This window comes from Vulpes lagopus, chromosome 8, assembly GCF_018345385.1.
Source record: "Vulpes lagopus strain Blue_001 chromosome 8, ASM1834538v1, whole genome shotgun sequence".
Taxonomy (NCBI): Eukaryota; Metazoa; Chordata; class Mammalia; order Carnivora; family Canidae; genus Vulpes; species Vulpes lagopus.
In genome coordinates, this window is record NC_054831.1 from 5,988,481 (window position 1) to 6,000,263 (window position 11,783).

The window sequence follows — 11,783 nt, forward strand, 5'->3', positions numbered from 1 at the left end:
TGTTCCCCGGCTCATGGCTGCATTACTCCATTCTCTGCCTCCACCTACGCAGGCCCTACTCTGTGTGTCTGTCTGCACATGGCCATCTTCTCATAAGAACACAAGTCATACTGGATGGGGAACCCATCCTACTCCCACACGACCCCATCTCAACCACATCTACAGTAACCCTATTTCCAAATAAGTCAGAGGCACTGGGGTTCAGACCTCACATATCTTTTTTTTTTTTCTTTTTGGTAGTTGATGGGGAGGGAAGGACCAAAAAAAATTCAAGCCATAATAAATACAAGGAGGCTTTTAACTACATGATGCCATTCTCTGAATTAAACAAGCTTCATCTGACCATGATTTCTTTACAGTGAGTAAAGGTTTATGTTATTCCTGATCCATGTGTGACTGATTAGACACAAAACAAAAAGTGAGAATTGTCAGGGATGTCAATCTCTTGTAAAACCCGATGATGCATAATGTAGAATAAATGCCCCAGCCAGATGACCTTTATAATATTTCCAGTTGACACAATTATTGCTCAGTGGAGGAAGGTGGCAGAGCATGAAAAGGATAGCATTTTGTTTGTACCACTGATGTGAGTAATAGGACAGCTGGGAAGTTTATGGACCTGGGCGATGACAGTAGTTTAAGAAGAAATAAATGTTTGATGTAGTTTCCAAATGAGGATTTTTATAATGGTTACAAGATCCCCTCAGATAATGTTCCAAAATCTACTTTTATAGCTCCTCCCTGGCAATGTGCCTTTTACATAGTGGGCACCCAACATGTGTCCATGAACTAATGGATCAGCATAGCAAGACCAGGAGTGCCAAGCAGCTTGGGCAGGAGGTGTGCTTGGAGAGTGTTGTGGTCCTCATATTCAGATGAGCAAGGAGAAGCCTGGGAATGCGAAGTGTTTCAGGGTGTCATGGGAATGACCCGTACATGGTCATTTCCAAGTGTTAAAACCATGTTGCCTGGTTCATGGTCTTGGACCTCTGTCCTTTAATATATTGCCTTGAACAGCAATAGCAAAAGGTGTGTTATTAGGGGATGGAATCAGGAGTAGGGTAACGTTAAGCCACAAAGGGGAGAGAGACAAAGAAGGGAGGATCTACATCTCTCTGAAAAAAGTCTAAGCATGTGGGAAGGACGTTGTCTGCAGCCCCTCTTCTCCTCTTCTTCTTCACAAGGCAAAGGCTAGAGTGGGTATGTGTGCAAGATGTCCTCAGGAACCTGAATCCCTTTTTGAACATTACAACAGCAACAGGCAGAAACATCCTAATCAAAAGGCAAGAACTAATTGGAGAAGAGGAATCTTAATTAGCTTGCCCATCAATATCAAAACTCTAAAATGTTATTCATTAGGCAAGTACCTTGGTGCGTGAGCAAGGATTAAGAAGAATCTCAGTAAACTGGATCATCGAGATATGGTCTCCCAGACAAGCACTGCTGACTTTATATACTTTCTCTGATCATTAAAGACCCTCACCAGAGAAGCCCATTGATGCAGCAAAGCACAACGTTTGAAAAAGTACGTGCAAGGTCTGCTCAAGTTTGTACGGGCTGCAGTCTGGTCATCAGGAGACTGGGCCCTGGTTGCTGGTCTTTGTGCAAGCAGCTGATGTTCTTGAGCAAAGCTCTGAAGCCATGGCCTAATGGGCTCTGGTTTCTTGTATAAAATGAGATGAACCAAATGTGATAGTGTATCACACAACTCCCTGCCATAATGGCCAGCCCAAAACGACTTGAACAATAAAGAATGGATCGGCTCTGGAAGTGCAGGTATAGGATCAGCCTGGGCTGAACTGAACTTACTGGCCCTGGTTCCATGCCTCAGATTCTCTTAGCAATGCCTTCTTCTCTGTGTCAACTTCATCTTTGTAGAAGAAAGACCCATAACACAAGAAGACATATCCAGCAGCTTCTAGCACACTCTTCCTTGCTTGTCCCTGACTGGAATGGATTCACATGCCCATTTCTGAAACGGTCACTGGGTGGTCCAGCCGGCTGTGGTCACTCTGCATTCGGTTTCCAGGAGGACAGAAGACTTCTACTCTGAAGCTTACCCAACTCCAAAGACCCAGCAAACTTTATGAAATGACATAAACAAGTCAAAACTTCGAAAGATGAAGGAAACCAGATTGCAACATAATATTAAGGAGAAATAATTTAACGAGTCAACCCTAGATCTTCTAGTGATACTGCACACTAGCAGCCTGAGGACCCATATCTATTGGCTCCCCACAACCTTAAAAGGGTGTTACATGCAATTGTCATCTTTCTCTATGATAGCTTTATGGCTACACACCTTTCCTCAAGATGCATGGTGTGGTTACCCCTTCCTAAAGTAGAGGCATTGGCATAAGTTACTAAGAGGAAGGTGGAGGCTCTGGTCTGCATCTGTTGCAAACTTTTTAGTGTATGTGGCTGCGTGTGTTTATGCATGCCTAAGTGCCTGGGTGTGTGGATGTGCATGTGTGTTGTGTTTCTTTCTTAGAATCAAGAAGGAGCATTGCCCAATAGTTATTGGCCAAACAACTAAGGCATCTTCGTATTTAATTATACTAAACAGCTTCTCTCTACATTAAATTTTTAAAGTAATTTTCAGATTCCAGGTCAGAATTACATAGACACATTTTGTAAGTTTATGGCAGGCCACAGTCTCTTATAAATTTACAAATGAGACACAATTGTTAGTTTGATAATGATTATATGATTTATTTTATTGCTTTTAATTATAACCTTTTGTGTCAAGATGGTAGTTCATATAATATTAAAATGTTTCATTCACCTGAAAAACTGAGGTAGGCTCCCAGAACAATTGTTTCTGTTTAATACAGCCATGATCTTTGTGATAGTTATTTTGGCAAGAGCTTGACTTCAGGTATCACCTTTGAGCACATAGGACAGCTTGATGTGGCTCAGATACATTTGCTCCAATACTTAGCAATGAATATGCCAATGCCCTTCAAATGGGCCCTTCAAACATTAGCAGGAGAATAGAATCCTCGAATCTTAGAGGGTTTTTTTGGCGCATTACCCTCATTGACCAGATATGTGACCAAGGTGAATTGATACTTGAAAACATTCCCGAGGTAAAAATAATTTGATGTTAGCAAAATACAAGTTGAATCACAAATCCTTTGCTTCCAGATAAATACATTTTTCAGTGATTTTTTCCATGCTGTCTTCTTCAGAACAATGATGCCCACAGACTTCTTGGGCTAACATTACATGTGGCAGCCAGTATGGTCATGTTATTCAAACCTGGGGACTGAGGAGTGAGCTGCCCATGCAACTGTTATATTCTGGTTGCTTAAGAATGACTGGCTATAGCTAAGGGTTTGCTGTTATTCTTTTAAATTTTTAAAAAGATTTTATTTATTTATTTGAGACAGAGAGGCCATGAATTGAGGGGCAGGGGCAGAGGGAGAAGCAGATGCCCTCCTGAGCAGGGAGCCTGATACCAGGCTCCATCCCAGAACCCCAGGATCACAACCAGAACTGAAGGCAGCACTTAACTGACTGAGTCACTCAGGTGCCCCAGGGCTTTGCTATTAGAGTGGAGACCAATAAAAGAAAAAGCACAATGAAACATATTTTAAATACATGTCTGACACCGAGATGGACGGACATGAGCTAATGTTGATTAAAACGTATCAGAGGGAAGCATGGACGGCTAAGTGCTGGGTTACTGGTCCTCAGAGGATTATATTTCATGCTCACAAGGACAGTATTTGTAAGCATTGTCCTACAGATGAGTCAGAGTTATTACACATCCTATACCAACTAGTGTAAAATAATATTTACAGAAATTACAGGCTTTGAGCAGTCAGCTTCTTGCAAGAGAGGCTCATGTGAGTGGAGGGTGTGTGCTTTGACCAAGTAGTTCCACTTGTAAAGATTTTTTATTTTTTTATTTATGTCAGACAGAGAGAGAGAGAGACAGAGAGAGAGAGAGAGAGGCAGAGACACAAGCAGAGGGAGAAGCAGGCTCCATGCAGGGAGCCCGATGCAGGACTCGATCCCAGGTCTCCATTATCACACCCCGGGCCGAAGGCGGCACTAAACCGCTGGGCCACCAGGGCTGCCCAGTAGTTCCACTTCTAGACGATCTTCCTAAGGACACCATCAGATACTCAAAATGTATATTTAAGTGAATTTAATTCCTTGCTATTTAGTTAGTTCAATTTTAAAATATTAAATATGGGAGTGCCTGGGTGGCTCAGTTGGTTAAGTGTCTGCTTTTGGCTCAAGTCATGATCCCAGGGTCCTAGGATTGAGCCCTGCATTGGGCTCCCTGCTCAGCAAGGAATCTGCTTCTCCCTCTGCCTCTTCCCAGCTGGTGCTCTCTCGCTGTCTCTCACTCTCCCTCTCTCTTTCAAATAAATAAAATCTTTAAAATAAATAAATAAAATATTAAATATCTTGCTATAGAAGATTGATTGGCTTCTTCAAACTATAGAATAGTGTGCTGCTGTTAAAAATAATTACCATACTAGCTAGTAGCATGAAAATGTTTATAAAGTAATTCATGTTTTAGGTTTCTAGGGCTATCATAACAAATTACCACAAATGGGTGGATTAAAACAACAGAAATGTATTGACTCACACTCACGGAGGCTGGAAGTCTGAAACCAGGGTATCAGCCAAGATGTCAGCAGAGCCATGCTCCTGACCAAGTCTCCAGGGAAAACTCCTTCCTTGCCTCTTCCAGCTGCTGGTGGCTCTAGACATTCATTGTCTTGGGGCTACATGACTCTCATCTCCGCCTGTGTCCTCACATGGCTTTCTCTCCTATGTGTCTCTGTGTTCTCTCCTCTTTGAAAGGACACCTGTCATTGATCTAGGACCTACCCTAAAATCAAGATGCTCTCATCTTGAGATCCTTAAATGAATTCCATTGGCAAAGACCCTTTTTCCAATCAGGTCATATTCATGGGTTCTGGGAAGATATGTCTTTTGGGGGAAGGGAAAGGTACAATTCAATCTATTACAATTAGTCAGAAAGGCAGTCTATAAACTTTACGCGGTCCTACCTCAGCAATGTACATATGTACAGCCTGTAATACGATGTTAGAACGGGATTGGGGAACCAATGTGAATGTGAAAAGGCCCCACCACCGCTTTCCTATGCAGAGTTAAGAGAATGAAGGAGCCCTGGAAGCCAGAAGTCCCCAGTCAAGGTGTTGACAGGCTTGGTTCCTTCTGGAGGCTCTGAGGGAGAATCGAGTCCAGGCCTCTCTCCTAATTCTTGGTCGTTCTGGCAATCCTTGGCGTTCCTTGGTTTCCTAGGCACAAAACTCCAATGATTGCTCCGTCGTCATATGGACTTCCTTGCTCTGTCTCTGTGTCTCTGTTTCCCCATAAGGACACCAGTCACTGGCTTAGGATCCATCTGAATCCAGCTTCACCTCATCTTAACTAATTACACCTGCAAAGATCCTATTTCCAAATAAAGTCATATCCTGAGGTTCTGGATAGACATGAGTTTTGAGGGAACATTACTGAACCCAGGGCAGCTGTCATGGGGTCATCTTACATCAGACCAGTGTGGCTGCATGGATGGGCAAGAGAACCTGGAGAAGGAGGGGGAGGCGTGATGCAGGTTGCTCTGGGGATGAGTGAGGGGTCTCAGGGACCATTCTGAGTAGACCTATGTTTACTCCAGGCCCAGGCCAAAGGAACCCAGGAGAGAAAGGAGCACAGAGCATTATTTCTAAAGAGCCTTGAGTGGAAGAACCAGACTTACCATGTGCTAGGCCCCAGGGCAAAGCTACCCAGCCCCCCTGAACTGTCTCGTCCCCCCCTTCTGCTTCCAGTGTAAGAACAGAAGATTATGGCCATCCCCTTCCCCCATTGCAGGCTCAACCCCAGGCACCTCTGAGATGGGAGAGAAGGTGGGGATACTCAGCTTAGAGTCTTGCCTGTATCATAAGACATGTGCTAACATATATATATTAGTATGTAATACGCATTTATAATATAATATAATTACCAATTATATGCCATGCATAAAAACTCACTTTGAGAGTTGAAAATGAGATGTCCCTAACCTGATGTGTGCCTTGGAATGAGAAGCAGTAGGACACCCACCCTCGGAGTCACCAGGTATTAAACCAGCTGATGTCTCTGCAGACAATGGCCCATTGAAGGGAGGTAGCAGGGGAACACATGATAAAGGAGAGGAAGGAAGGGTGGAAAGAGCAAGCAGCCTTGCACAGTGGCTGTAACCACACAGAGCTGTCTTGGACAAAGCAGCAACAGCCCCTGTGCTTCTGGGCACAGAACGACACACATTTCCCAATTTCATTGTGACCTAGTTAGCCAAGAGGACCTGCCTTGCCCTCCTCACCGCAGGCCCGAGGGGCCAAGCTTAGCAAATCCTGTCTGCCACCTAGTGCCCTCTGGCTCTGAGCACCCTGAACCAGCTGGGAGTCTAGAGAAAGCTCATTTTTCTTCCCCTCCTCCACTTTACCCACAAAGCCATTACCTCCGCCACATCCTAGTTCAGAGAAAAATAAGGCTCAGATGTTTTATCTGCTCACTAATTTTGTTTTTTCTTCTGAGGTAGGTTTTGTTTGGCTTTTAGGGATGCCAGTTTTCTGTTGAGTCAAAGCCAAGGGAGTGTCTATTTGGATATCCAAAGAAAGAATGCCAAGGTCATTGGCAAAAGAAAACTTGGAATGAACCTGGCTCCTCATCTAATTTCATAAACCAGGAACTCCAGGCCTTCAGTCTAAAAAGAATTAAATAGACAGGCAACAGCGTGAGTGTTTAACACAGAGCTTTGGGGTAAAACAATTTCCCCACCCCCAGGTGTACGCAGTCTCTGTAGCTGATGCAGAGAACCATGCTCCCTGGCTTGGCTTATAGAGTTGCTTAATGTACATTTATCTGAGGGGTAGGTGGGTCTGCAGGATGGGCTTGCAATGGTTTTGTAAGAAGCCACACTGGCAACATTTGATGGCCAAAGTGGCACATCAGGCCAACAATTTAGCCTTTGCTTCATATCTACTGAGAGAACGTCAGACCCACTGATTAACTTTCTAAAGGTTTATTTACTTATTTATTTACTTTTTAAAATTTTTTTTAGGGAAGGGAAAACAGAATTCAGAGAGCTGAGATGTAAGCTCTTGCTAGCAATAGGATAAGTTTTCTCTAAGCCAAGCCTTCCTCATTGGTCAAATTATGGTCATAGTCATAGGTACCCAATAGGGTTATTTTAAGAATTACATGACGCAATCCATGTAGAGTGCCTGCCTCATACAAATGATCGCTATTTGGCTGTTTGATTTGGTTTTTGTGGTAGGGTGAGTAATGGACCCCCAGATGTGTCCAAATCCTAATCCCCAGGGTCTGTGAATGTGTTACCTTATAAGGTAATAGGGATGTGGCCAATGTGGTTAAGTTAAAGATCCCAAGATGAAGATATCCTAAAATATCTGGGTGGACCCAACGAATCACGGGGTTCCTTGTAAGACGGATGCAGGGTGGTCCAGAAAGGGCCATGAAGGACGGGAGTGAAGACTGGAGTTTTGTCCTTTGAAGACAGAGAAGGGATTATAAGCCAGTGAACGAGGAGGACAGCCTCTGGAAGCCAAAAAAGGCAAGGAAATGAATCCTCTCTGGAGACTCCAGAAGGAACACAGTCCTGCTAAAAATATCTTGATTTTATCCCAGGAGAACCATTTTGAACTTCTAACCTTCAGACCTGCAAGATGATGCACTTGTGTTATTTTAAGCTACAAAGTTTGTGTTTCAGCAGCAATAGGAAACAAATATAGTTATAAATACCCAAACCCTCTCAATGTGGCTGGCCCCATGACATTGGTTCAGGATCTTTTTATAAAAGGGATTTCCTCCCTGTCACCAGCCCAAGGATCCAGTCAGGTCGAACATATTAGTGAGCAATATATTGACTGAAAAAGCTGACCATTAACTATGGTAAAACAGTCAAATTCAAATCATATTTTAGAAAAGCATAGACACCATTTGGAATAAAATAGGCCTGCACTCCAAACAGAACAAAACAATAAAGGACAGTGGGGAGAAACCTCAGCTCATGTGAACACTGACTCGGGTACAATAGAAAATAAATGTTTGATACTTTGCCTGATTTGGAACATGGAAGGAGAATGGCTGAAGCAATCTACTGCCAAGGCAAGAGAGCATGGAAACCAACACAGACGTTGGGATCAACACTATGCTGCATCCCACACGTAAGGGCATGAGAAGGCAAAGAGGGAGAGAAGACTACTGATCCGGGCAAGGGAGAAATCAGCTCTGGGGGCCTGCCAGGGCCGATGCAGAAGACCTTGCAACATGGAGGGTAGAGATGAGAATGGAGTTGAAAGGGGGAAGGAAGACAAAAGAAATGTGGGGCTTGGACAAATATCCCAACTCAAGCATGTGAGTTTGAGAAATCTGAGGGTCTCAGAACCATGGCTTCTCTCACTGACCTCTTGCTGTCTCATGTAAATTCTATTGGCAAATCCATCAGAATGAGCAGCTTTGGGGCAGCCCAGGTGGCTCAATGGTTTAGTGCCGCCTTCGGCCCAGGGTGTGATCCTGGAGACCCGGGATCGAGTCCCACGTCGGGCTCCCTGCATGAAGCTTGCTTCTCCCTCTGCCTGTGTTTCTGCCTCTCTCTCTCTCTCTCTCTCTCTCTCTCTCTCTCATGAATAAATAAATAAAAAATCTTTAAAAAAAATAATGAGCAGCTTTGGATAGCTTCTCTCCCTCTGCCTATTGGCATCTCCAGGAGGATGGCTTTTACACTGGGGGATCCATTCCTTTGGCAAGGTGAGCTGGTGGGTGGAATCAGGACTGCAGCAACCATGACAGTTCAGAGATAGAGCAGAGACATCTTGCTGTTCTGTAGAAATGGCTCTAGCCAGGGAACATAGGAGGTGGAGGTTGTCGCAAATTAAATCTGGGATTCAGTCTCTCAAAGTTCCCAGAGTGAGGTGGAGGTTATAATCCCTCCAAAGTGTCTAATTCTCTTGACCACCAATGTTCACTTGCCTGCATATGATGCTGGCAGCCTCTTGCAGTTCACTGCCTTAACTCAGCTAAAGATTTCATGTGCTGCATGGACCAGTGGCCACAGCTGCCATCATGGCAACTGCAGCTGGGCTTCTGACTTTGCAAAGTTTTTTGCCCTTGAGTGGCAGCTAGAGCAACCATAGGAAACTATACAACATAACAAGGGTGGTGGGCTACCACTCTGGAGAAGTCTAACCAATCATCTCCAAAAAGACCAGAGGACTCTAGGCTCCTTGTGTCTTGAGACCTAAAGCCCATCCACCCAGCCCCCAAGCCTGCTCACCTCAGCTGCGGCCCCAGCTGAAGCCCCTTTGGGCTTCTCCTTCTCACTCTACCCATACTCTTCCACAGCGGGCCCCACAGACCCTCCTTAAAATCTACCATTCACATAAACAGAGCTCTTCCCATAGGACAGTTGAGCAAGATGTAAAAATCCTCATTTGCCTTTCCTGGGGTTGTTGAAGCACTGAAGAAGGTACCACAGCCTAGAGAAGGAGAAGATGGGTATTGAGGAAAGACAACAGATAAAGAAGGAAAGAGAAAGTCCAGAAAACTCAGAGTTGATCAAGCTGAGCTTCATTTGGAAAGGCCAGAGCTTGGGATGCCTGGGTGGCTCAGTGGTTGAGCATCTGTTTTCGGCTCAGGGCATGATCCTGGGGTCCTGGGATTGAGTCCTGCATCTGCTTCCTGTACTGAGCCTACCTCTCCCTCTGCCTATGTCTCTGCCTCTCTCTCTCAGTCTCTCATGAATAAATAAATAAAGTATTTAAGAAGAAGAAAGAAGAAGAAAAAAAGAAGAAAGAAAGAAAGAGAAAGAAAGAAAGAAAGAAAGAAAGAAAGAAAGAAAGAAAGAAAGAAAGAAAGAAAGAAAGAAAGAAAGAAAAGAAAAGGCCAGAACTTGGCATCTGCAGTGCAAAGCATTTTGTGGAATGTTTCTTACCTTGTCCTTGTCTCACTTCTCCTGAGCCTCTAATGCCCAATAGTTACCGAAGAAATCAAACCATGTATTGTGAAATGTATATAAAATTAATCTTAGGATCAAAATTAAATCTCCTGCTGTAGTCTGGACAGAAAATAGCAAAACAGAAGACCCACAAAACAGCTTGGGAAGTTGTCCCAAGCTTGAGGAAGACACCAGCAAATTTTCAGGCTGAGGCAGCCCCAAAGGTGAGACCTGAGTATACCCAAAGGTGAGTGTAGAGCTCTCTTTGCACATGTCCCCTGGACAAGGGAAGAAGGGTGTGGTGTGTGATGCGTTGGCAACAAGCCAAGCCACTCCGAGACATTCCAGGATGGAAAATGAAAAAGAATGTTAAATGTTGGAACTCTGGGCAATTTTTCACCCAAGCTGTGAAGGGACAAGGGAGGTAAATGTCCCTCCATAGAGAGGTGTGCATGTTACCAGGGGCTCACAAGAATACAACATTGTTATGCTCGTCCACACTGCTAATGATTCCCTAGCACATGAGTCACCTCATCCAGATTGGCTCCAATCACACCTGTCTCTGGAGAGAGGCCAAAATTGCCCGCTGCCAGCCTCAGAGTGGCACAATGACATTTTTAGGGAGAGGTGTGTTGCTGTTTGTCTTGCACCAGGGTTTCTATAGAGGTGGGAACTGGGAGAGGAAAGATGTGTGCTGATCAAAGGAAACCCAAGAAGTCTCTTTGGTTAATAGAAAGTCTCTCACATGAATTCTGGCCTGAAGGAATTAGAATCAGCCTCAGTGAGAGAGCAGAGCCTGGGGGTCCTGCACTCTCAGTGAGTGAGCGGAGCTTGGGGGTTCTGCATTCTCAGTGAGTGAGTAGAGCTTGGGGGTCCTGCATTCTCAGTGAGCAAGTAGAGCTTGGGGGTCCTGCATTCTCAGTGAGCAAGTAGAGCTTGGGGTTCCTGCACTCTCAGTGAGAGAGCAGAGCCTGGGGGTCCTGCACTTTCAGTGAGCAAGCAGAGCTTGGGGGTCCTGCACTCTCAGTAAGTGAACGGAGCTTGGGGGTCCTGCACTCTCAGTAAGCGAGCAGAGCTTGGGGGTCCTGCACTCTCAGTAAGTGAATGGAGCTTAGGGGTCCTGCACGCTCAGTTTGTATCTTTGAAGTCTCTGCTGTTGCCAAGGTGGATGAGCCCATTTTTGCTGCTAAGTGTTTCTCTTCCTGCTGATCTTCTAACGCCCAGGGAACATGACTGCGTAGAGAAGGCACAGGCTGAGTGAGAGAACAGCAGTGCCTGTGCTCAATGAGGAGAATGGCATGCACAATCCCCATGCACACATTTACAAATCAGTTTCTCTGACAGATACATGACCCAGTAGACTCCCACTACAGCACCCATGAGTGCTGCCAAGCAGGGATTGACTATTTCAGGCCAAGGTCTGTTTCTTACTATTTTCTCCTTCCAGAAGAAATGTGTTGGCAAAAATGTTTGGGGAAGGCAGATTACAGAAATATTTAAATTACTTTTGTGTGGTTAATATACTGCTGTGACCACTAAAGAAGTCACACCTGCCCTCCATGGATGTTCCTTTATTAGACCAGCACACAGGGAGATGGTGGGCAGAGGGAGGTGTGCCATGGGCAGGCCGTGTTGGGTTTCACAACATGGATACCAAACCAGATAAGATGGCGCAACAGTCCACAAAGGGACTCCACATCACTCTCCCGTATGAAAGGTGATATTAACAACCTCAGTGAAGCAACTGGCATCTGAGTAGCATATTTAAAAAATAGCAAACCATGGCTAAGTGGGGTCA